This window comes from Schistocerca piceifrons, chromosome 1 (genome assembly GCF_021461385.2).
Source record: "Schistocerca piceifrons isolate TAMUIC-IGC-003096 chromosome 1, iqSchPice1.1, whole genome shotgun sequence".
Classification (NCBI taxonomy): domain Eukaryota; kingdom Metazoa; phylum Arthropoda; class Insecta; order Orthoptera; family Acrididae; genus Schistocerca; species Schistocerca piceifrons.
The window spans coordinates 1,098,262,740-1,098,287,299 of record NC_060138.1 but is presented as its reverse complement, the minus strand read 5'-3'; the positions used below and the strand labels follow the sequence as shown (position 1 = coordinate 1,098,287,299).

At 44.2% G+C, this 24,560-nt stretch overlaps 2 non-coding genes across 2 annotated transcripts; both read right to left on the bottom strand.

Moving 5' to 3' along the window:
• Positions 1-5,215: 5,215 nt before the first annotated feature.
• On the bottom strand, positions 5,216-5,290 carry Trnal-caa. The gene has a single exon. It is a non-coding gene; the product is annotated as a tRNA-Leu (tRNA).
• Positions 5,291-5,516: 226 nt separating this feature from the next.
• Trnas-cga lies at positions 5,517-5,591 on the bottom strand. The gene has a single exon. It is a non-coding gene; the product is annotated as a tRNA-Ser (tRNA).
• Positions 5,592-24,560: the final 18,969 nt, after the last annotated feature.

Sequence of the window (24,560 nt, the reverse complement as noted above, 5' to 3'; positions counted from 1 at the left end):
CTATACAGCCAGCACATACTTATTTACAGGTATTGACAGTCACATGTATCGCATTTCACGCCGGTAGTACATTAGCACACCTGCGTGGATAGCAGTGAACACATTAGTTTGTCTTCCGTCTGCCGTAGCGAAGAATTCAAGCAGCAAATGGACCAGCGAATCAAACGCCCAATCTAATATTCAGAGGTCGAGGGAATGCTTTCAGTGGGGCCTGGTATGGAATTACGCCATGGCAGGTCACTGGTTTTCCCGTCGACGAGAATACAATTAGCGTTGCTTGTGCACTTTACCACTGTTGACTCATTGGACGCATTTATATTAGCCGTTCCCTGCCTCTCTTACACAGAGTATTTCAAAAGTCACAGATAAGCTCTTATCGAAATATTTTTGTCCCAAATAAATTAATCAAAATTTAAATGCCTAATTCATAATATGTCGATGCATATGTTAACTGTGGATTTTTCTTACCGTGTGTCATCCCTCGCCTACAGTTAACAACATTTTGAAAGAATAACTTATAACTACAAATCTATCTATTGTAAAATTAATGTTTCGGTGAAGGATGAGTATTTCTGTGACCCATTACATCACAACTAAGGAAAAGATTTATGAAATGTTTTGTATGGAATGTTGTACTGCAAGGCGGCGAATCATGGACACTTCGGCAAAGAGAGGAGAAATGCTTAGAGGCTTTTGAGACAATGGTCTGGAGAAGAATGGAAGGTGTGGGACGAACAGGAAAAGTACGGAATGAGAGAAGTTAAATACTGGACTCAATTAACAGCAGGAAAGGAAACTGGCTAGAGCATTGAATAAGAAGAGACTGCATCGTAAACGATGTACTAAAGGAAATAGTGACTGGAAAGAGAACCAGATGAAGAAGAAGAAGACATCAACTAACTTACGACTCAAGATAAATGTTTCGCTTGCAGTTGCAAAAATAATGGCGGGAAACCGGGACGAAGTGATAGCTCTACTTTATGATAAATCACATCACCGTCATCATTATAATCCATTATTTCTACACTTAGGCTCCTAAATACTTCATAAAATTTGCATTGTTTGAAATTTTTTTATTACTTATGGGCTAAAGAAGATAGAATGAAAACTGGGAAAAGAAACATTTCTGACTTATTTGACAGCTTCATCATCGAAACTAGACTGTTTTTGAGTGGCTTCTTCCTTTCGACACTAATAACCTACCTGTCGATACAGCGTTAAATTATAATTTTCTTCTTTTTTCTGCCTTTTCGGTTGTGTCACATATTCTGCTTCGGTGACGTATTGGGAGAGAACCGTTGGAGAGCTAATACTCTACAATGCAAGAACGTAATGCTTTGACGGCAGTGGCCTGGACTCTGGAATATTTTCATAACATTATGTGTGCAATATAAAGACGGAATTATATGCACACTGTGCTTTACAAATGTAGACATAAAAATTATTTGGAAATGTCACATGCATGACGGTTCACATATTCTGCTTCGGTGACATATTGGGAGAGAGCCGTTGGAGAGCTAATACTCTACAATGCAAGAACGTAATGCTTTGACGGCAGTGGCCTGGACTCTGGAATGTTTTCATAACATTATGTGTGCAATATAAAGACGGAATTATATGCACACTGTGCTTTACAAATGTAGACACAAAAATTATTTGGAAATGTCACATGCATGACGTAAAAATCTCTGCATAGTTCGGCTCCCCCAGTCGGATGTTCGAGTCCTCCCTCGGGCATGGGTGTGTGTGTGTGTGTTGTCCTTAGCGTAAGTTAATTTAAGTTAGATTAAGTAGTGTGTAAGCCTAAGAACCGAAGACCTCAACAGTTTGGTCCAAAAGGAATTACCAGCACCACCACTCTGCATACTTCATGATTTTCCTTATACTGACTCGACACATTTTTTTTTCTCTGATTGACATATTTTTAGATTTACAGAAGGCTTTCGACACCGTTCCTCACAAGCGTCTTCTAACCAAACTGTGCCACGTGGGATTAGCCGTACGGTCTAAGGCGCTGCATTCAAGGACTGTACGGCTGGTCCCGGCGGAGGTTCGAGTCCTCTCTCGGGCATGGGTGTGTGTGTTTGTCCTTAGGATAATTTAGGTTAAGTAGTGTGTAAGCTTATGGACAGATGACCTTGGCAGTTATGTCCTATAAGATTTCACACACATTTGAACATTTTTAACCAAACTGCGTGCCTACGGAGTATCGCCTCAGTTGTGCGACTGGATTCGTGATTTCCTGTAAGAAAGGTCTGAGTTCGTAGTAATAGATGGAAAGTCATCGAGTAAAACAGAAGTAATATCCGGCGTTCCCCAAGGAAGTGTTATAGGCCTCTATTGTTCCTGGTCTATATTAACGACATAGGAGACAATCTGAGTAGCCGTCTTAGATTGTTTGCAGACGATGCTGTCATTTACCGTCTTGTACAGTCATCAATGATCAACACGACTTGCAAAATGATTTAGATAAGATATCTGTATGGTGTGAAAAGCGTCAATTGACCCTGAATAAAGAAAAGTATGAAGCTATTCACATGAGTAGTAAAAGAAATCAGCTAAATTTCGATTACGCGATAAGTCACACAAATCTGAAGGCTGTAAATGCAGCTAAACACTTAGGGATAACTATTACAAATAACCTAAATTGGAACGATCACAGCCGGCCGAAGTGGCCGTGCGGTTAAAGGCGCTGCAGTCTGGAACCGCAAGACCGCTACGGTCGCAGGTTCGAATCCTGCCTCGGGCATGGGTGTTTGTGATGTCCTTAGGTTAGTTAGGTTTAACTAGTTCTAAGTTCTAGGGGACTAATGACCTCAGCAGTTGAGTCCCATAGTGCTCAGAGCCATTTGAACCATTTGAACGATCACATAGATAATATTGTGGGTAGAGCAAACCAAAGACTGCGATTCATTGGCAGAATCCTTCGAAGGTGCAACAGGTCTACTAAAGAGATTGCTTTCACCACGCTTGTCCGCCCTATTCTGGAGTATTGCTGTGCGGTGTGGGGTCCGCATCAGGTGGGACTGACGGATGACATTGAAAAAGTACAAATAAGGGCAGCTCGTTTTGTATTATCGCGAAATAGGGGAGATAATGTCACAGACATGATACCTGAATTGGGGTGGCAATCATTAAAACAAAGCCGTTTTTCGTTGCGACGGGATCTTTTCATGAAATTTCAATCACTAGTTTTCTCCTCCGATTGCGAGAACATTCTGTTGGCACCCACTTACATAGGGATAAATGATCATCACGATAAAATAAGAGATATCAGGGACCGCACAGAAAAATGTAAGTGCTCGTTTTTCCCTCGTGCCGTTCAAGAGTGGAACGGTAGAGGGACAGCTTGAAGGTGGTTCACTGAACCCTCTGCCAGGCACTTTATTGTGAATAGCAGAGTAATCACGTAGATGTAGACGTAGACAAACATCTCGAAAACTATTGATGACAAGCTCCAGTTGCGTAATCACTGTATCAACAGTTTCCTTCATCTCGAAAACGTGGCATTTGCTCTGGTCTCACTATCAATTTACGATTTGATTTTGAATTTGTGTTGCCCATGTTATATCCAGTCAGTAGATGCTACTACGTATTAGTGCCAACAGCAAACTTGTAACTGTTACTACGTGCTGTGTACAACACCAAGATTACTACTCTGGTGTGCAGAAATTAAGGACGAAAGCAAGTTTCACGCGATGTGTCCCTGCCAAGGAACGAAGCTCTATGAAACTTGGACCATACATGGAAAGAGCTACTAAAACATAGCACAGCAGATAACTAAAAGAAATACCCAACAAAAAGAACACTAATGACACATTTATTCAAAGACAATAATTAGATTGAAGTCACAGCCATTTATGATGGTCTCCAGGACATTAAAAAAGGTGGGACGAGGTTCTTTATAGGGTGTGCGATCACCTTGGACGGCAGTGCCTGCTCTACAACGTACTTTCGTGCTGACTACAAGGCTGCCAAGCACTTCTTGTGATAGGGCCTTCCATTCCCCCACTATTGCGGTTGACAACTGGTGGGTGGTCTTTGGTACATATGGATGTGGTGCGTTACGTCTCCCCAGCACACTACACACGAGCTCGATGGGATTTAAGTCGGGGGAACGAGCAGGCCAAACCATTCGCCGAATATACTCTCGTTCCAAGAATTCCTTAACCGGCGCTGTTCGTTGCAGTCGCGCAATGTCATTCATAAAAATGAAGTCAGGGGCGAATGGACCCCTGAGAAGACGCACATGGGGTAGGAGTACAGTGTCAAAACAACTTTGACTGGTCAGTGTACCGTGTTCAAAGTTTTGGAGGTCAGTAGGTCCATACAACATTACGCAACATTATACCTCCCCGCACCATAACACCTGAACCACCAAACGATCATTTTCGATAATGCTGGACTGTAAGTGGGCTGCTTCTGTGTTGGCAGCGCTGTGTAGCGCTTTGCATTGGATCTCTGACTGCGCTTTCTTTGTAAGAGACTCTGTGGCTGGTTGGACTCGTTGTCGGAACTTAATCGCCAGAAGTGTTGGGCAGTTGGAAGTTAGTCGCCAGTAGTGATGGAAGTACTATTGGGCAGTTGCAGCTGAACAGCCGGCAGTGATGGATGTTAGATGTGAGAAGTTAGCATTGATGGAGGGTGGAGGTCTGAAATGTTAGCGTAGGCTAACGATCTGTACATGTTCGACTTGGAGATTGAATATTATTCATAATTATATACCTCTGTACTAATTGTCAATGACGATTTATACTCGTGTCTGAACTGGATGTTACATTATTTAGGTAAAAAATATATTATTTGGTTTGCAACAAAAACTTTACTTTGCTAACCATATGCCCATTAGAATGAGATTTTCACTCTGCAGCGGAGTGTGCGCTGATATGAAACTTCCTGGCAGATTAAAACTGTGTGCCCGACCGAGACCCGAACTCGGGACCTTTGCCTTTCGCGGGCAAGTGCTCTACCAACTGAGCTACCGAATCACGACTCACGCCCGGTGCTCACAGCTTTACTTCTGCCAGTACCTCGTCTCCTACCTTCCAAACTTTACAGAAGCTCTCCTGCGAACCTTGCAGAACTAGCACTCCTGAAAGAAAGGATATTGCGGAGACATGGCTTAGCCACAGCCTTGGGGATGTTTCCAGAATGAGATTTTCACTCTGCAGCGGAGTGTGCGCTGATATGAAACTTCCTGGCAGATTAAAACTGTGTGCCCGACCGAGACTCGAACTCGGGACCTTTGCCTTTTGCGGGCAAGTGCTCTACCAACTGAGCTACCGAAGCACGACTCACGCCCGGTACTCACAGCTTTACTTCTGCCAGTACCTCGTCTCCTACCTTCCAAACTTTACAGAAGCTCTCCTGCGAACCTTGCAGAACTAGCACTCCTGAAAGAAAGGATATTGCGGAGACATGGCTTAGCCACAGCCTTGGGGATGTTTCCAGAATGAGATTTTCACTCTGCAGCGGAGTGTGCGCTGATATGAAACTTCCTGGCAGATTAAAACTGTGTGCCCGACCGAGACTCGAACTCGGGACCTTTGCCTTTCGCGGGCAAATGCTCTACCAACTGAGCTACCGAAGCACGACTCACGCCCGGTACTCACAGCTTTACTTCTGCCAGTACCTCGTCTCCTACCTTCCAAACTTTACAGAAGCTCTCCTGCGAACCTTGCAGAACTAGCACTCCTGAAAGTAAGGATATTGCGGAGACATGGCTTAGCCACAGCCTTGGGGATGTTTCCAGAATGAGATTTTCACTCTGCAGCGGAGTGTGCGCTGATATGAAACTTCCTGGCAGATTAAAACTGTGTGCCCGACCGAGACTCGAACTCGGGACCTTTGCCTTTCGCGGGCAAGTGCTCTACCAACTGAGCTACCGAAGCACGACTCACGCCCGGTACTCACAGCTTTACTTCTGACAGTACCTCGTCTCCTACCTTCCAAACTTTACAGAAGCTCTCCTGTGGACACACAGTTTTAATCTGCCAGGAAGTTTCATATCAGCGCACACTCCGCTGCAGAGTGAAAATCTCATTCTGGAAACATCCCCAAGGCTGTGGCTAAGCCATGTCTCCGCAATATCCTTTCTTTCAGGAGTGCTAGTTCTGCAAGGTTCGCAGGAGAGCTTCTGTAAAGTTTGGAAGGTAGGAGACGAGGTACTGGCAGAAGTAAAGCTGTGAGTACCGGGCGTGAGTCGTGCTTCGGTAGCTCAGTTGGTAGAGCACTTGCCCGCGAAAGGCAAAGGTCCCGAGTTCGAGTCTCGGTCGGGCACACAGTTTCAATCTGCCAGGAAGTTTCATATCAGCGCACACTCCGCTGCAGAGTGAAAATCTCATTCTGGAAACATCCCCAAGGCTGTGGCTAAGCCATGTCTCCGCAATATCCTTTCTTTCAGGAGTGCTAGTTCTGCAAGGTTCGCAGGAGAGCTTCTGTAAAGTTTGGAAGGTAGGAGACGAGGTACTGGCAGAAGTAAAGCTGTGAGTAGCGGGCGTGAGTCGTGCTTCGGTAGCTCAGTTGGTAGAGCACTTGCCCGCGAAAGGCAAAGGTCCCGAGTTCGAGTCTCGGTCGGGCACACAGTTTTAATCTGCCAGGAAGTTTCATATCAGCGCACACTCCGCTGCAGAGTGAAAATCTCATTCTGGAAACATCCCCAAGGCTGCGGCTAAGCCATGTCTCCGCAATATCGTTTCTTTCAGGAGTGCTAGTTCTGCAAGGTTCGCAGGAGAGCTTCTGTAAAGTTTGGAAGGTAGGAGACGAGGTACTGGCAGAAGTAAAGCTGTGAGTACCGGGCGTGAGTCGTGCTTCGGTAGCTCAGTTGGTAGAGCACTTGCCCGCGAAAGGCAAAGGTCCTGAGTTCGAGTCTCGGTCGGGCACACAGTTTTAATCTGCCAGGAAGTTTCATATCAGCGCACACTCCGCTGCAGAGTGAAAATCTCATTCTGGAAACATCCCCAAGGCTGTGGCTAAGCCATGTCTCCGCAATATCCTTTCTTTCAGGAGTGCTAGTTCTGCAAGGTTCGCAGGAGAGCTTCTGTAAAGTTTGGAAGGTAGGAGACGAGGTACTGGCAGAAGTAAAGCTGTGAGTACCGGGCGTGAGTCGTGCTTCGGTAGCTCAGTTGGTAGAGCACTTGCCCGCGAAAGGCAAAGGTCCCGAGTTCGAGTCTCGGTCGGGCACACAGTTTTAATCTGCCAGGAAGTTTCATGTCAGCGCACACTCCGCTGCAGAGTGAAAATCTCATTCTGGAAACATCCCCAAGGCTGTGGCTAAGCCATGTCTCCGCAATATCCTTTCTTTCAGGAGTGCTAGTTCTGCAAGGTTCGCAGGAGAGCTTCTGTAAAGTTTGGAAGGTAGGACACGAGGTACTGGCAGAAGTAAAGCTGTGAGTGCCGGGCGTGAGTCGTGCTTCGGTAGCTCAGTTGGTAGAGCACTTGCCCGCGAAAGGCAAAGGTCCCGAGTTCGAGTCTCGGTCGGGCACACAGTTTTAATCTGCCAGGAAGTTTCATATGCCCATTAGTAGTTGGTGGCTTTAGTAGTTACAATCTTCAACACTACTGGCCATTAAAATTGTTACACCACGAGGATGATGTGCTGCAGACGCGAAATTTCACCGACAGGAAGAAGATGCTGTGATATGCAAATGATTAGCTTTTCAGAGCAATCACACAAGGTTGGCGCCGGTGGCAACACCTACAACGTGCTGACATCAGGAAAGCTTCCAACCGATTTCTCATACACAAACAGCAGTTGATTGGCGTTGCCTGGTGAAACGTTGTTGTGATGCTTCGTGTAAGGAGGAGAAATGATAAAGGTCGGATTGTAGCCTATCGCGATTGCGGTTTATCGTATCGCGGCATTGCTGCTCGCGTTGGTCGAGTACCAATGACGGTTAGCAGAGTATGGAATCGGTGTGTTCAGGAGGGTAATACGGAAGGCCGTGCTCGATCCCAACGGCCTCGTATCACTAGCAGTCGAGATGACAGGCATCTTATACACATGACTGTAACGGATCGTGCAGCCACGTCTCGATCTCTGACTCAACAGATGGGGACGTTTGCAAGACTACAACCATCTGCACGAACACTTCGACGACGTTTGCAGCAGCATGGACTATCAACTCGGAGACCGTGGCTGCGGTTACCCTTGACGCTGCATCACAGACAAGAGCGCCTGCGATGGTGTACTCAGCGACGAACCTGGGTGTACGAATGACAAAACGCCATTTTTTCGGATGAATCCAGGTTCTGTTTACAGCATCATGATGGTCGCATCCGAGTTTGGCGACATCGCGGTGAACGCACATTGAAAGCGTGTATTCGTCTTCGCCATACTGACGTATAACCGGGCGTGATGGTATGGGGTGCCATTGGTTACACGTCTCGGTCACCTCTTGTTCGTATTGACGGCACTTTGAACAGTGGACGTTACATTTCAGATGTGTTACGACCCGTGGCTCTACCCTTCATTCGATCCCTGCGAAACCCTACATTTCAGCAGGATAATGCACGACCGCATGTTACAGGTCCTGTACGGGCCTTTCTGGATACAGAAAATGTTCGACTGTTGCCCTGGCCACCACATTCTCCAGATCTCTCACCAATTGAAAGCATCTTGTCAATGGTGGCCGAGTAACTGGCTCGTCACAATACGCCAGTCACTACTCTTGATGAACTGTGGTATCGTGTTGAAGCTGCATGGGCAGCTGTACCTGTACACGCCATCCAAGCTCTGTTTGCCTCAATGCCCAGGCGTATCAAGGCCGTTATTACGGCCATAGGTGGTTGTTCTGGGTACTGATTTCTCAGGATCTATGCACCCAAATTGCGTGAAAATGTAATCACATGTTAGTTCTAGTATAATATATTTGTCCAATGAATACCCGTTTATCATCTGCATTTCTTCTTGATGTAGCAATTTTAATGGCCAGTAGTGTATTTAGCTGGCAGTATTGGCGCTCGCTGTATTGCACTAGTTCGCGTAATAAAGATTTTTGTGAGGTAAGTGCCTAATGAAATGTAAAGGTTATTGTCAGGGTTGCTACTTATTCAGGGCCATTCTTTTGTATTAATTATTTGAAGTCAGGTTGTAATTTTTTTGAGCAGTCAGATAACTTTGCGCTCGTTGCGCCAGAATATTGTGGGTCAGTGTTGACATGATAGGAAAAAGTAAAGAGAAAGTAGGCTCTGGCCGAGCGGTTCTAGGCGCATTTTGTTTGTTCAGGATACTTTCACCACGTTATCATTGTGGAAATAGCTGCTATGAAATGGTTTATTGGTCCAGGAAAGAGAAATAAGTCACTGGACACCATGTCAGGAGAATACGTGGAGTAAAGCAAAATCGGATGCCCCAAAGAAATGGCAGAAACGACTGTGTCTTGTGCAGAAAGAGCTGGGCCGTTGGTGTGGTTATGCAAGATTGAAAGCGACCACGAAGTCTTAAATTGGGTGCCGACGAGCAGCAATCAGACTACCATTCTTTAAAATGTATTCACGGCAAAGGCACATAGTGAAGCGCTCCCACTACTCTGTGATTACTAAATATCAATTAGTTGCGAACAGAGAGATGCCACTCCCAACTCTCTACCAACTCTTCAGGGCTGCCACCATAACTTTTAAAATTTCCCATTTTGCTGTGCCACTCTATGCGAAGGGTAGTCACAAAGCTTTAATTGTCACCAGGAAAAAATGAAGTTCAGGCAAATGAAACGTAGTGATTATGTTGGTCTTCTGTACACATTCGCCATTCAATGCGACCCATTATGTCAACGATGGATGGCTTGACGGAGACATTGTTTGTAGAATTCTGCATTCTGGCTGTTCAGGGAACGTTGCAACTCGAAAATCACATCGTCAATATTCTGGAAGTGTCTGGAACGCAATGGTTTCTTCATCTACGATGTACGAGGAAGAAGTGCAGGCGGTAGAGAAAAATACGCAAACACCAAAAACACAACACATTGCCGTGTCTACTACGGTAAGAAACCTGTTGCCTTTTCAAAATAGCTTACGGTCGTCTCGGAAGTCGGTCATCGGTTCAGGGGACCACAGAATCCATACCATTCTTTGCAAACACGGCCTACACCATAATTGAGTCACCATCAGCTTGCACAGTACCTTGTTGACAACTTGAGCCCATGGCTTCGTGAGTCTGCACCACACTCGAACCCTTTTATTAGCTCTTATCAACAGAAATTGTACCTCACGTGACCGCGCCTCAGTTTTTCACTCATCCAGTATCCAACCCCTTTGCTCACGAACCAAGGTGAGAAGCTGCAAGTGATGTCGTACTATTAGCAAAGCAATCACGTTGGTCGTCTGCCCGCCTCTCGTGGTCGTGCGGAAGCGTTCTCGCTTCCCACGCCCGGGTTCCCGGGTTTGATTCCCGGCGGGGTCAGGGATTTTCTCTGCCTCGTGATGGCTGGGTGTTGTGTGCTGTCCTCAGGTTAGTTAGGTTTAAGTAGTTCTAAGTTCTAGGGGACTGATGACCATAGATGTTAAGTCCCATAGTGCTCAGAGCCATTTGAACCATTTTTTTTTTTTTTTTGTTGGTCGTCTGCTGTCATAGCTCATTGATTACAAATTTCGCCTCACTGTCCTAACAGATACTTTCGTCATAAGTCACACATTGATTTCTGCGGTTATTTCAAGCAGTGTTGCTTGTCTGTTGGCACTGACAGCTCTACGCAAACGTCGCTGCTCTCGGTCGCTAAGTGAAGACCGTCGGCTATTTCTTCGTCCGGGGTGACAGGTAATGCCTGAAATATGGTATTCTCGGCACACTCTTGACGCTGTAGATCTTGGAATTCTGAATTCGCTGATGGTTTCCGAAATGGAATGACCAATGCGTCTAGCTCCACCTACTCTTCTGCCTTCAGAGTCTCTTACTGACGAATCGATTCCACAGACCGAACGTGAGGAGAGAGGCTAGCGTAATTGGTTAATACAAACCATAAAAAATGCACGGAAGTATGTTTTTTAACACAAACCTACGTTTTTTTAAATGGAACCCCGTTAGTTTTGTTAGCACATCTGAACATATAAACAAATACGTAATCAGTGCCGTTTGTTGCATTGTAAAATGTTAATTACATCCGGAGATATTGTAACCTAAAGTTGACGCTTGAGTACCACTCCTCCGCTGTTCGATCGTGTGTATCGGAGAGCACCGAATTACGTAGGGATTCAAAGGGAACGGTGATGGACCTTAGGTACAGAAGAGACTGGAACAGCACATTACGTCCTTTTTATTGGTCTTTTTCACTGACGCACATGTACATTACCATGAGGGGTGAGGTACACGTACACACGTGGTTTCCGTTTTCAATTACGGAGTGGAATAGAGTGTGTCCCGACATGTCAGGCCAATAGATGTTCAATGGGGTGGCCATCATTTGCTGCACACAATTGCAATATCTGGCGTAAAGAATGTCGTACACGCCGCAGTACATCTGGTGTAATGTCGCCTCAGGCTGCCACAGTACGTTGTTTCATATCCTCTGGGGTTGTAGGCACATCACGGTACACATTCTCCTTTAACGTACCCCACAGAAAGAAGTCCAGAGATGTAAGATGAGGAGAACGGGCTGGCCAATTTATGCGTCCTCCACGTCCTATGAAACGACCGTCGAACATCCTGTCAAGGGTCAGCCTAGTGTTAATTGCGGAATGTGCAGGTGCACCATCATGCTGATACCACATACGTCGACGCGTTTCCAGTGGGACATTTTCGAGCAACGTTGGCAGATCATTCTGTAGAAACGCGGTGTATGTTGCAGCTGTTTGGGCCCCTGCAATGAAGTGAGGACCAATGAGGTGGTCGCCAATGATTCCACACCATACATTTACAGTCCACGGTCGCTGTCGCTCTACCTGTCTGGTCCACGGACCAGTAATGCATGTTCCGTAGATTCACTGCCCCGTGGTTTGTGAAATCCGCTTCATCGGTAAACAGGTAGAACTGCAACGCATTCCCTGTTAATGCCCATTGACAGAAATGTAATTGCTGATGTAGCGACACATGAAACGGGTGAAAGCGGTGACGATGCAGTATGCGCATGACACTACTTTGACTCAGTCCACCGGCTCTTGCAATGTCCCGTGTACTCATGTGTGGGTTCATGGCAACAGCAGCTAACACACCAACTGCACCCGCTTCTCCTGTGACGGGCCTGTTACGGACCCGTTTTCGTGCTACGACCATACCTGTTGCATACAGTTGGCGGTAGATGTTTTGCAATGTGCGGCACGTTGGATGCTCTCTGTCCAGGTACCGTTCTGCATACACCCTGCAGGCTTCAGCTGCATTTCGTCGACACTCGCCATAGATGAGTATTATCTCCGCCTTTTCAGAGTTCGAATACACCATGGTCACAGTTCCTACGACACTACACTATCACAGACGTCTGGTAACACGGTGTACTACAGTTGGTCTGCGTGCGGAGACGAATGCAGAATAACAGAAGCAGCAAGCGCTACATGCGGACACTGCGACAGCTAGACCAAACCACAACAGTGCACTACAGCCACACTCGTAAACACGGTCGTCATCGTAAACGTGTCCCTGCAGATGCTGCTCGCCGACCGTGGCCCGTGTTTGTTACAACACGCAACTGAACGTCGGAGGTTTCAAGCGTCAGCTTTAGGTTACAATATCTCCGCCCGCATCTCGTGGTCGTGCGGTAGCGTTCTCGCTTCCCACGCCCGGGTTCCCGGGTTCGATTCCCGGCGGGGTCAGGGATTTTCTCTGCCTCGTGATGGCTGGGTGTTGTGTGCTGTCCTTAGGTTAGTTAGGTTTAAGTAGTTCTAAGGTCTAGGGGACTGATGACCATAGATGTTAAGTCCCATAGTGCTCAGAGCCATTTTTTACAATATCTCCGGATGTAATTAACATTTTACAATGCTACAAACGGCACTGATTACGTATTTGTTTATATGTTCAGACGTGCTAACAAAACTAACGTGGTTCCATTTTAAAAAAACGTAGGTTTGTGTTAAAAAACATACTTCCGTGCATGTTTGTATGGTTTGTATTAAACAGTTACACTAGCCCCTCTCCTCACGTTCGATCTGTGGAATCGGTTCGTCAGTATTTGATGTGGTTTACGAAATATATCCAGCGGTATCGTTAGGTGACTCACTCTGTATATATATGGCAGTGCCCTTTTATACCTCGTGTACGCGATACTATCGCCATACATAGCGCCCTTTTATACCTCGTGTACGCAATACTGTCGCCATATATATATATATATATATATATATATATATATATATATATATATATATATATATATATATATATTAATTCCTGTTGTGCGGCCATAAGCACATCGGAAAGCTTTTCACATGAATCACCTGAGTACAAATGACAGCTCCGACAATGCACTGCCATATATATATATATGTCGGAGCTGTCATTTGTACTCAGGTGATTCATGTGAAAAACTTTCCGATGTGCTTATGGCCGCACAACAGGAATTAAGAAGAGACTCTGAAGGTGGAACAGTATATATATATATATCGCTATCCCATGACTTTCGTCACCTCAGTGTAAAAGTGTTTGTATGGTTTCTAGGGGAATCTTAGACCATTATTTCTACAAAATAGTGGCAAGCCCACGTAAAGATGATTGAGGTCGACAACTTTCATGCGCTCTTCTTTCCAAAGTAGACTTCAAAGGCTCAATGATATTGAGACCCAGGGACTGTGGTGGCAAGGAGAGATGCGACAATTGATCCACGTCCTCACAAAACCATTTTTGAGGACGTGAGCTGCGTGAACAGGGGCTGTATCGTCTAGGAACACAGCAGCACCACTTAGGAACACACATGGTACCTTCGGATGCCCATATCAGATAGTTAGTCAGTTCCATGGACCATTTTGCACGATAAATAGTAATAATGTGGAACGAGTCACTTAATTTCTAAATATGGTTACATGATGAACAGCCTTTTTTTAAATAACATATAGATGGGAATTTGTAATTCCTACCCATCGTATTTTACACATTACAACAATATAAATTCTTTTACGGAATAGAAGAAGTTGTCAATGAGAAACTTTCTCAGTTTGCAAATTTTGCTTTCTTGTCTGTCAGACCTTTTATATTCACAGGTTGTTTTGTTGTTGTAGTCTTCAGTCCAGAGACTGGTTTGATGCACCTCTCCATGCCACTCTATCATGTGCAAGCTTCTTCATCTCCCAGTACCTACTGCAGCCTACATATTTCTGAATCTGCTTAGTGTATTCATCTCTTGGTCTCCCTCTACGACTTTTACCCTCCACGCTGCCCTCCAGTACTAGATTGGTGATCCCTTGATGCCTCAGAACATGTCCTACCAACCGATCCCTTATTCTTATCAAGTGTTACCACAAACTCCTCTTCTCCCCAATCCTATTCAATACCTCCTCATTAGTTATGTGATCTACCCATTTAATCTTCAGCATTCTTCTGTAGCACCACATTTCGAAAGCTTCTATTCTCTTCTTGTCCAAACTGTTTATCGCCCATGTTTAACTTCCATACATGGCTACACTCCATACAAATGCTTTCAGAAACGACTTCCTGACACTTAAATCAATACTCGATGTTAACAAATTTTTCTTCAGAAACGCTTTCCTTGCCATTGCCAGTCTACATTTTATATCCTCTCTACTTCGACCATCATCAGTTATTTTTCTCCCCAAATAGCAAAACTCCTTCACTACTTTAAGTGTCTCATTTCCTAATCTAATTCCCTCAGCCTCACTCGACTTAATTCGACTACTTTCCATAATCCTCGTTTTGCTTTTGTTGATGTTCATCTTATATCCTCTCCTCCTTCCAAGACACTGTCGAATCCGTTCAGCTGCTCTGTCAGGTCCTTTGCTGTCTCTGACATAATTATAATGTCATCGGCGAATCTCGAAGTTTTTATTTCTTCTCCATGGATTTTAATTCCTACTCCGAATTTCTCTTTTATTTCCTTTACTGCTTGCTCAATATACAGATTGAATAACATCGAGGATAGGCTACAATCCTGTCTCACTCCCTTCCCAACCACTGCTTCCCTTTCATGCCCCTCGACTCTTATAAATGCCATTTGGTTTCTGTAAAAATTGTAAATAGCCTTCCGCTCCCTGTATTTTACCACTGCCACCTTCAGAATTTGAAATAGAGTATTCCAGTCAACATTGTCAAAAGCTTTCTCTAAGTCTACAAATGCTAGAAACGTAGATTTGCCTTTCCTTAATCTATTTTCTGAGATAGGTCGTAGGGTCAGTATTGCCTAAGGTGTTCAAACATTTTTACGGAATCCAAACTGATCTTCCCCGAGGGCGGCTTCTACCAGTTTTTCCATTCGTCTGTAAAGAATTCGTGTTAGTATTTTGCAGCCGTGGCTTATTAAACTTGTAGTTCGGTAATTTTCACATCTGTCAACACCTGCTTTCTTTGGGATTGGAATTATTATATTCTTCTTGAAGTCTGAGGGTATTTCGCCTGTTTCATACATCTTGCTCACCAAATGGTAGAGTTTTGTCAGGGCTGGCTCTCCCAAGGCTGTCAGTAGTTCTAATGGAATGTTGTCTACTCCCGGGGTCTTGTTTCGACTTAGGTCTTTCAGTGCTCTGTCAAACTCTTCGCGCAGTATCATATCCCCCATTTCATCTTCATCTAAAATCCTCTTCCATTTCCATAATATTGTCCTCAAGAACATCACCCTTTTATAGACCCTCTATATACTCCTTCCACCTTTCTGCTTTCCCTTCTTTGCTTAGAACTGGGTTTCCACCTGAGCTCTTGATATTTATGCAAGTGGCTCTCTTTTCTCCAAAGGTCTTTTTAATTTTCCTGTAGGCAGTATCTATCTTACCTCTAGTGAGATAAGACTCTACATCCTTACATTTGTCCTCTAGCCATCCCTGCCTAACCGTTTTGCACTTCCTGTCGGTCTCATTTTTGAGACGTTTGTATTCCTTTTTGCCTGCTTCATTTAATGCATTTTTGTATTTTCTCCTTTCATCAATTAAATTCAGTATCTCTTCTGTTACCCAAGGATTTCTATTAGCCCTCGTCTTTTTACCTACTTGATCCTCTGCTGCCTTCACTACTTCATCCCTCAAAGCTACCCATTCTTCTTCTACTGTATTTCTTTCCCCCATTCCTCTCAATTGTTCTCTTATGCTCTCCCTGAAACTCTGTACAAGCTCTGGTTTACTCAGTTTATTCAGATCCCATCTCCTTAAATTCCCACCTTTTTGCAGTTTATTCAGTTTTAATCTACAGTTCATAACCAATAGATTGTGGTCAGAGTCCACATCTGCCCCTGGAAATGTCTTACAATTTAAAACGTGGTTCCTAAATCTCTGCATTACCATTATATAATCTATCTGAAACCTGTCAGTATCTCCAGGCTTCTTCCATGTACACAGCCTTCCTTTATGATTCTTGAACCAAGTGTTAGCTATGATTAATTTATGCTCTGTGCATAATTCTACCAGGCGGCATCCTTTTTCATTCCTTACCTCCATTCCGTATTCACCTACTACGTTTCCTTCTCTTCCTTTTCCTACTGTCGAATTCCAGTCACCCATGACTATTAAATTTTCGTCTGCCTTCACTATCTGAATAATTTCTTTTATCTCATTTCACCAATCTCTTCGTCATCTGCGGAGCTAGTCTCCATATAAACTTGTACTACTGTAGTAGGTGTGGGCTTCGTATCTATCTTGGCCACAGTAATGCGTTCACTATGGTGTTTGTAGTAGCTTACCCGCATTCCTATTTTTTTTATTCATTATTAAACCTACTCCTGCATTAGCCCTATTTGATTTTGTATTTATAAGCCTGTATTCACCTGATCAGAAGTCTTGTTCCCCCTGCCACCGAACTTCATTAATTCCCACTGTATCTAACTTTAAACTATCTATTTCCCTTTTTAAATTTTCTAACCTACCTGCCTGATTAAGGGATCTGACATTCCACTCTCCGACCCGTAGAACAACAGTTTTCTTTCTCCTGATAACAACACAGGTAAATGATCAAAAATTTTAGTTGCAGCATTGTGCACGCCTATATGCTACAGACAACCTTAATGTGGAGTAATAAACATCATTTTCTGGCATAGTAATTCTATGTCTCATTGTTCCTTTTGAAATGCAGTGCGTTATTTACAACAAACTTCGGGAGGAAATAAATATACTGTGAGGCAGTAGTCAGAATGCTCAACTCCGTAAACGAATGTCTGCAGGATGATTGTGGGCGAGTACCACACACAGTATCATTCTTACAGCACGTCCTCTATGTATATATATATATATATATATATATATATATATATATATATATATATATATATATATATATATATACTCCTGGAAATGGAAAAAAGAACACATTGACACCGGTGTGTCAGACCCACCATACTTGCTCTGGACACTGCGAGAGGGCTGTACAAGCAATGATCACACGCACGGCACAGCGGACACACCAGGAACCGCGGTGTTGGCCGTCGAATGGCGCTAGCTGCGCAGCATTTGTGCACCGCCGCCGTCAGTGTCAGCCAGTTTGCCGTGGCATACGGAGCTCCATCGCAGTCTTTAACACTGGTAGCATGCCGCGACAGCGTGGACGTGAACCGTATGTGCAGTTGACGGACTTTGAGCGAGGGCGTATAGTGGGCATGCGGGAGGCCGGGTGGACGTACCGCCGAATTGCTCAACACGTGGGGCGTGAGGTCTCCACAGTACATCGATGTTGTCGCCAGTGGTCGGCGGAAGGTGCACGTGCCCGTCGACCTGGGACCGGACCGCAGCGACGCACGGATGCACGCCAAGACCGTAGGATCCTACGCAGTGCCGTAGGGGACCGCACCGCCACTTCCCAGCAAATTAGGGACACTGTTGCTCCTGGGGTATCGGCGAGGACCATTCGCAACCGTCTCCATGAAGCTGGGCTACGGTCCCGCACACCGTTAGGTCGTCTTCCGCTCACGCCCCAACATCGTGCAGCCCGCCTCCAGTGGTGTCGCGACAGGCGTGAATGGAGGGACGATTGGAGACGTGTCGTCTTCAGCGATGAGAGTCGCTTCTGCCTTGGTGCCAATGATGGTCGTATGCGTGTTTGGCGCCGTGCAGGTGAGCGCCACAATCAGGACTGCATACGACCGAGGCACACAGGGCCAACACCCGGCATCATGGTGTGGGGAGCGATCTCCTACACTGGCCGTACACCACTGGTGATCGTCGAGGGGACACTGAATAGTGCACGGTACATCCAAACCGTCATCGAACCCATCGTTCTACGATTCCTAGACCGGCAAGGGAACTTGCTGTTCCAACAGGACAATGCACGTCCGCATGTATCCCGTGCCACCCAACGTGCTCTAGAAGGTGTAAGTCAACTACCCTGGCCAGCAAGATCTCCGGATCTGTGCCCCATTGAGCATGTTTGGGACTGGATGAAGCGTCGTCTCACGCGGTCTGCACGTCCAGCACGAACGCTGGTCCAACTGAGGCGCCAGGTGGAAATGGCATGGCAAGCCGTTCCACAGGACTACATCCAGCATCTCTACGATCGTCTCCATGGGAGAATAGCAGCCTGCATTGCTGCGAAAGGTGGATATACACTGTACTAGTGCCGACATTGTGCATGCTCTGTTGCCTGTGTCTATGTGCCTGTGGTTCTGTCAGTGTGATCATGTGATGTATCTGACCCCAGGAATGTGTCAATAAAGTTTCCCCTTCCTGGGACAATGAATTCACGGTGTTCTTATTTCAATTTCCAGGAGTGTATATATATATGAAGAACAATAGTGGACCTAAGATTGTGAATCCCAGGTGATTTCTCTCCTGTCAGAATAATGCCCCAGACTATATTGGTTGAATTACTAAGTGCAACTTCCCGCATTCTTTAGATTGGTTGGTTGTTTTGGGGAAGGAGACCAGACAGCGTGGTCATCGGTCTCATCGGATTAGGGAAGAATGGGGAAGGAAGTCGGCCGCACCCTTTCAGAGGAACCATCCCGGTATTTGCCTGGAGTGATTTAGGGAAATCACGGAAAACCTAAATCAGGATGGCCGGACGCGGGATTGAACCGTCGTCCTCCCGAATGCGAGTCCAGTGTCTAACCACTGCGCCACCTCGCTCGATTCTTTAGATTAGATATGACAGTATCCACTGGTTAACTGTCTTATGTAACGTATAAAACTTCAGTTTACCTAGAAGAATACTGTGATTCACACAGACAAATGCTTTAGATAGGTCTTAGAAAATACCAACCGATAAAGCCAATTTTCCAGAAAATAAAAAAATGTTTTCAGAGTTCAATCTAAACGTGTTTGGTAGTCATGACGTCTGAGCCGTGAATCCATCCTTGACAGAAAAAAGCAATTCCCTAGCCCATGAAATGCACGCAAATGCTCTCACTTCTGATTGCCGTGGATTCATAATAGCCAGTCAGCTACCATCGTTGTCCTACTTTGCACCAATCACAACATTAATGCTTTTTTTCACGATTTATTGAATAAACAGATTCACAACTAGCAAAATAATCCCATCTTTACATAATTGAATTATTGGAGTATGTTTCTCGTTTCCCCAGTACTATAAACTGGCGAATTACACGTTAAAAGTTTCCCATGCGTATATGGCTCACCCACGCTATCCAGACACAAATCTCAACAATAGCTTATAGTTAATAGAAATGCAGATATTCACATCTCAAATACAACACTTTTGTCCCTTGATTCACACAAATAATTAAACGCATAAAATTAGTAATAATTAACAGGGATCACCAAATCAGCAGATGATAAAGTTGTATACGGAAAATGTAAGGGTCAGTCAAATCAAAACGAGACATATGGAATAAAAGTAAGTAAACTGTTTGTTATTTAAAAAGTAATCGCCCTAATTGTTAATGCATTTAACTCACAATGAGATAAGGTGGTCAGCACCATCATGGAAAAAGTTTTCGGTTGCCTATGGTACCATGATTGTACCCAGGCGTGTATCTCTTCGTCTGATGGCCACGAACGTCTTTTTTCCATAAATATGGAAACTACATGACGAGAGGTTGGGGCTGTATGGAGTATAGGTAAGGGCGTCCCAGCGGAAGTTTTGCAGGTAGTCTGAACAACCTTGGCAACATGTGGACGGGGATTATCTTGCAACATAATGATGCTGTCCGTCAACACTCCTGGGTGTTTGGAGTTGATAGCGCATTTCAGTGTTGTCAAAGTGTCCACGTGCATACTTTTGAAGTAATAAACTGTTTACGTACTTTTTCCATCTGTCTTGTTTTTATTTGACTGCCTTTTTTGTCCATTCACATAACGATTCTTAGAGGAAAGTTTTGTAGAAGCTTTTTGACATGCTTGCTGCATTTTTCGAGGGTACTGAATTCTAATTTTTAAAATACCACCAAAATTACAGCGTGGAAAATTGTCAAAAATAAAAAAAACGAAAAATTAGACATTTTTGCTTTCTTTTCGCTTGTTGTTGTTGTTGTGGTTTCAGTCCTGAGACTGGTTTGATGCAGCTCTCCATGCTACTCTATCCTGTGCAAGCTTTTTCATCTCCCAGTACCTACTGCAACCTACATCCTTCTGAATCTGCTTAGTGTATTCATCTCTTGGTCTCCCTCTACGATTTTTACCCTCCACGCTGCCCTCCAATACTAAATTGGTGATCCCTTGATGCCTCAGAACATGTCCTACCAACCGATCCCTTCTTCTCGTCAAGTTGTGCCACAAACTTCTCTTCTCCCCAATCCTATTCAATACTTCCTCATTAGTTATGTGATCTACCCATCTAATATTCAGCATTCTTCTGTAGCACCACATTTCGAAAGCTTCTATTCTCTTCTTGTCCAAACTATTTATCGTCCATGTTTCACTTCCATACATGGCTACACTCCATACGAATACTTTCAGAAATGACTTCCTGACACTTAAATCTATACTCGATGTTAACAAATTTCTCTTCTTCAGAAACGCTTTCCTTGCCATTGCCAGCCTACATTTTATATCCTCTCTACTTCGACAATCATCAGTTATTTTACTCCCCAAATAGCAAAACTCCTTTACTACTTTAAGTGCCTCATTTCCTAATCTAATTCCCTCAGCATCACCCGACTTAATTAGACTACATTCCATTATCCTTGTTTTGCTTTTGTTGATGTTCATCTTATATCCTCCTTTCAAGACACTGTCCATTCCATTCAACTGCTCTTCCAAGTCCTTTGCTGTCTCTGACAGAATTACAATGTCATCGGCGAACCTCAAAGTTTTTATTTCTTCTCCATGAATTTTAATACCTACTCCTAATTTTTCTTTTGTTTCCTTTACTGCTTGCTCAATATACAGATTGAACAACATCGGGGAGAGGCTACAACCCCGTCTTACTCCCTTCCCAACCACTGCTTCCCTTTCATGTCCCTCGACTCTTATAACTGCCATCTGGTTTCTGTACAAATTGTAAATAGCCTTTCGCTCCCTGTATTTTACCCCTGCCACCTTTAGAATTTGAAAGAGAGTATTCCAGTCAACATTGTCAAAAGCGTTCTCTAAGCCTACAAATGCTAGAAACGTAGGTTTGCCTTTCCTTAATCTTTCTTCTAAGATAAGTCGTAAGGTCAGTATTGCCTCACGTGTTCCAGTGTTTCTACGGAATCCAAACTGATCTTCCCCGAGGTTGGCTTCTACTAGTTTTTCCATTCGTCTGTAAAGAATTCGTGTTAGTATTTTGCAGCTGTGACTTATTAAGCTGATAGTTCGGTAATTTTCACATCTGTCAACACCTGCTTTCTTTGGGATTGGAATTATTATATTCTTCTTGAAGTCTGAGGGTATTTCGCCTGTTTCATACATCTTGCTCACCTGATGGTAGAGTTTTGTCAGGACTGGCTCTCCCACGGCCGTCAGTAGTTCCAATGGAATATTGTCTACTCCGGGGGCCTTGTTTCGACTCAGGTCTTTCAGTGCTCTGTCAAACTCTTCACGCAGTATCATATCTCCCATTTCATCTTCATCTACATCCTCTTCCATTTCCATAATATTGTCCTCAAGTACATCGCCCTTGTATAGACCCTCTATATACTCCTTCCACCTTTCTGCTTTCCCTTCTTTGCTTAGAACTGGGTTTCCATCTGAGCTCTTGATATTCATACAAGTCGTTCTCTTATCTCCAAAGGTCTCTTTAATTTTCCTGTAGGCGGTATCTATCTTACCCCTAGTGAGATAGGCCTCTACATCCTTACATTTGTCCTCTAGCCATCCCTGCTTAGCCATTTTGCACTTCCTGTCGATTTCATTTTTGAGACGTTTGTATTCCTTTTTGCCTGTTTCACTTACTGCATTTTTATATTTTCTCCTTTCATCAATTAAATTCAATATTTCTTCTGTTACCTAAGGATTTCTACTAGCCCTAGTCTTTTTACCTACTTGATCCTCTGCTTTTCGCTTATAATTCGGAAACGGCGCAGTTTCCGGCAAAGCTGACAATGTGTAAAAATAGAGGTCGGCCGTTGTGGTCGAGCGGTTCAAGGCGCTTCAGTCCGGAACCAACCCCGAGGCTGCTACGGTCGCAGGTTCGAATCCTGCCTCGGGCATGGATGTGTATGACGTCCTTAGTTTAGTTAGGTTTAAGTAGTTCTAAGTCTAGGGAACTGATGACCTCAGATGTTAAGTCCCATAGGGCTAGAGCCATTTTTTTTAACATAGAGAGGATAAAAGTCCCACTGACCTTTTTCGTCAGACTAATCAATGGGGTGTAGCGCATGTTGAAGTTAGTGTAATTTCGGGCGCTACTACCAAAACCCAACTCTTCATTGCTCAATACGGTATGGTCTTCGGTCAAACGGCAAAATAGAGTTTTCGTCACTCCTACTATTAAATGGTACTCAAATCACTTATATGAATTATTTAATAATTATGCTTTATTTGGCATTTGGTGATAATATAAATTACTTGATAATTCTGTTTTATTTGGCATTTGGTAATAATAATAATAGTCATCATCTTAATATATTATTAATAACTTTAAGGAAATTTCATTCTGTTCGTGCCATTGCCCTTGTGTTCAATTGATTCGTCTGAAAAATTAGAATAGATATCGTTACGTTACAGCTAAGTAAGGTAATATGTGACTAATTTAAGTTCATAACAGATAATAAGAAAATAATTGTTCACCTATTGTAATTATAAATAATGATAATAAATTGATGTTGAAATCAATTTATAGCGTTTCTTACCATGAAGTCATGAGAATTCACAATGCGCAATTACGCTAACAACAATGTGAAATATGGCTTGCCTTCTTATGTTACAGTCCTCGTTTCAGTCTCCTGTTCCTCATTTACTTTCAGCATGGCTTCTTCTAAGTCTTGCGAATCGAGGTGACTGGCATTCTTGCAAACCGTGTAGCAGTTGATGCCGTGATTCCGTCAGTGGTGACCTGTTTTAGGCAGCAGCAGCAGTGGCCACCGAATATAGTTTTGCGTCTGTATGCGATATGGCTCCGAATAACACCGAGTGCTGACGACTGAAGCATGGTGGCTGCAACCTGGCGGTCCTTGGGCCTCAGGCAATCCCATTCCTGAGGATTTTTATTTTTGACCAGGCACTGCTGTACGTGTTGGTACAAATGGTGAGTATTCTGGCATCAGAATCCTCAGTTGATGGCAGAGAAGTGATGATGGCAGTTGTTCTGAATGTTGATTTGATGTAGCTTATGTATCTGAGGTAGTTCACAGACTGTCCTCTTACACCACCATGAGGAATCATTTACGACACTCCACTGTGTCCTCCTTGCCCGTACTCCGATCGTTAAACATTTGTATCTCCTGTTGCAGTTCAGGGTTTTTCTTCAGTGTAGCCATGAATTTCACTTTGCCCTGATTGTAAAGCAGCACTGTCTGCGTGCAAAAGCAGGATATTCTCTCGAGTTGGGTGGTCAATTCCCTGATGAGAGTGAAACTGTTGTGAGATTTTTCCTCTCCTTGGTTTCATCAATAACAAGTTACTTTGTTGACTGGGACAAGTTGAATGTGTGGGTGCCAAAAATAGGGCAGTGTTGATAATCAAGATATCACCATCTTCCACAGCTTGCTTGGAAGCTATGCCTGCTTTGGCCAATTTTTGCATTAACACTGATGTTGAGGAACCTGTGTTCTTTGAATTATCATCGTTTCGTTGAAGATTATTTCTACACAGCTTTTGTTCTCCTTGTTGCTGATGCTCAACTTGTTAGGGTCACCATCAAACACTGCAACAGATCTTGAGCTGTACTTGCTCTGAATGAAGGGGACGTAGCTGTCACACACATCTGAAAATGACTGCCGACTGTGTCAAGCAACTCGATGCAGCAGGTATCCCTTATTAGGAGGGGGAGGTCAATGGCATCTCAGAAACATCTTACCCTTCCACCTCGGCAAGGATAAACTATCAAACTCCAATAACATCGTGACACTACTGAAGGTTGGAATTCGGCAAAGGATGCACAAAAAAGCACGATAACCGCGAGGGGCGAAGATCTGAGATGGCCCATCTCCTCAGCTTTGAAATTGCGCTAATTT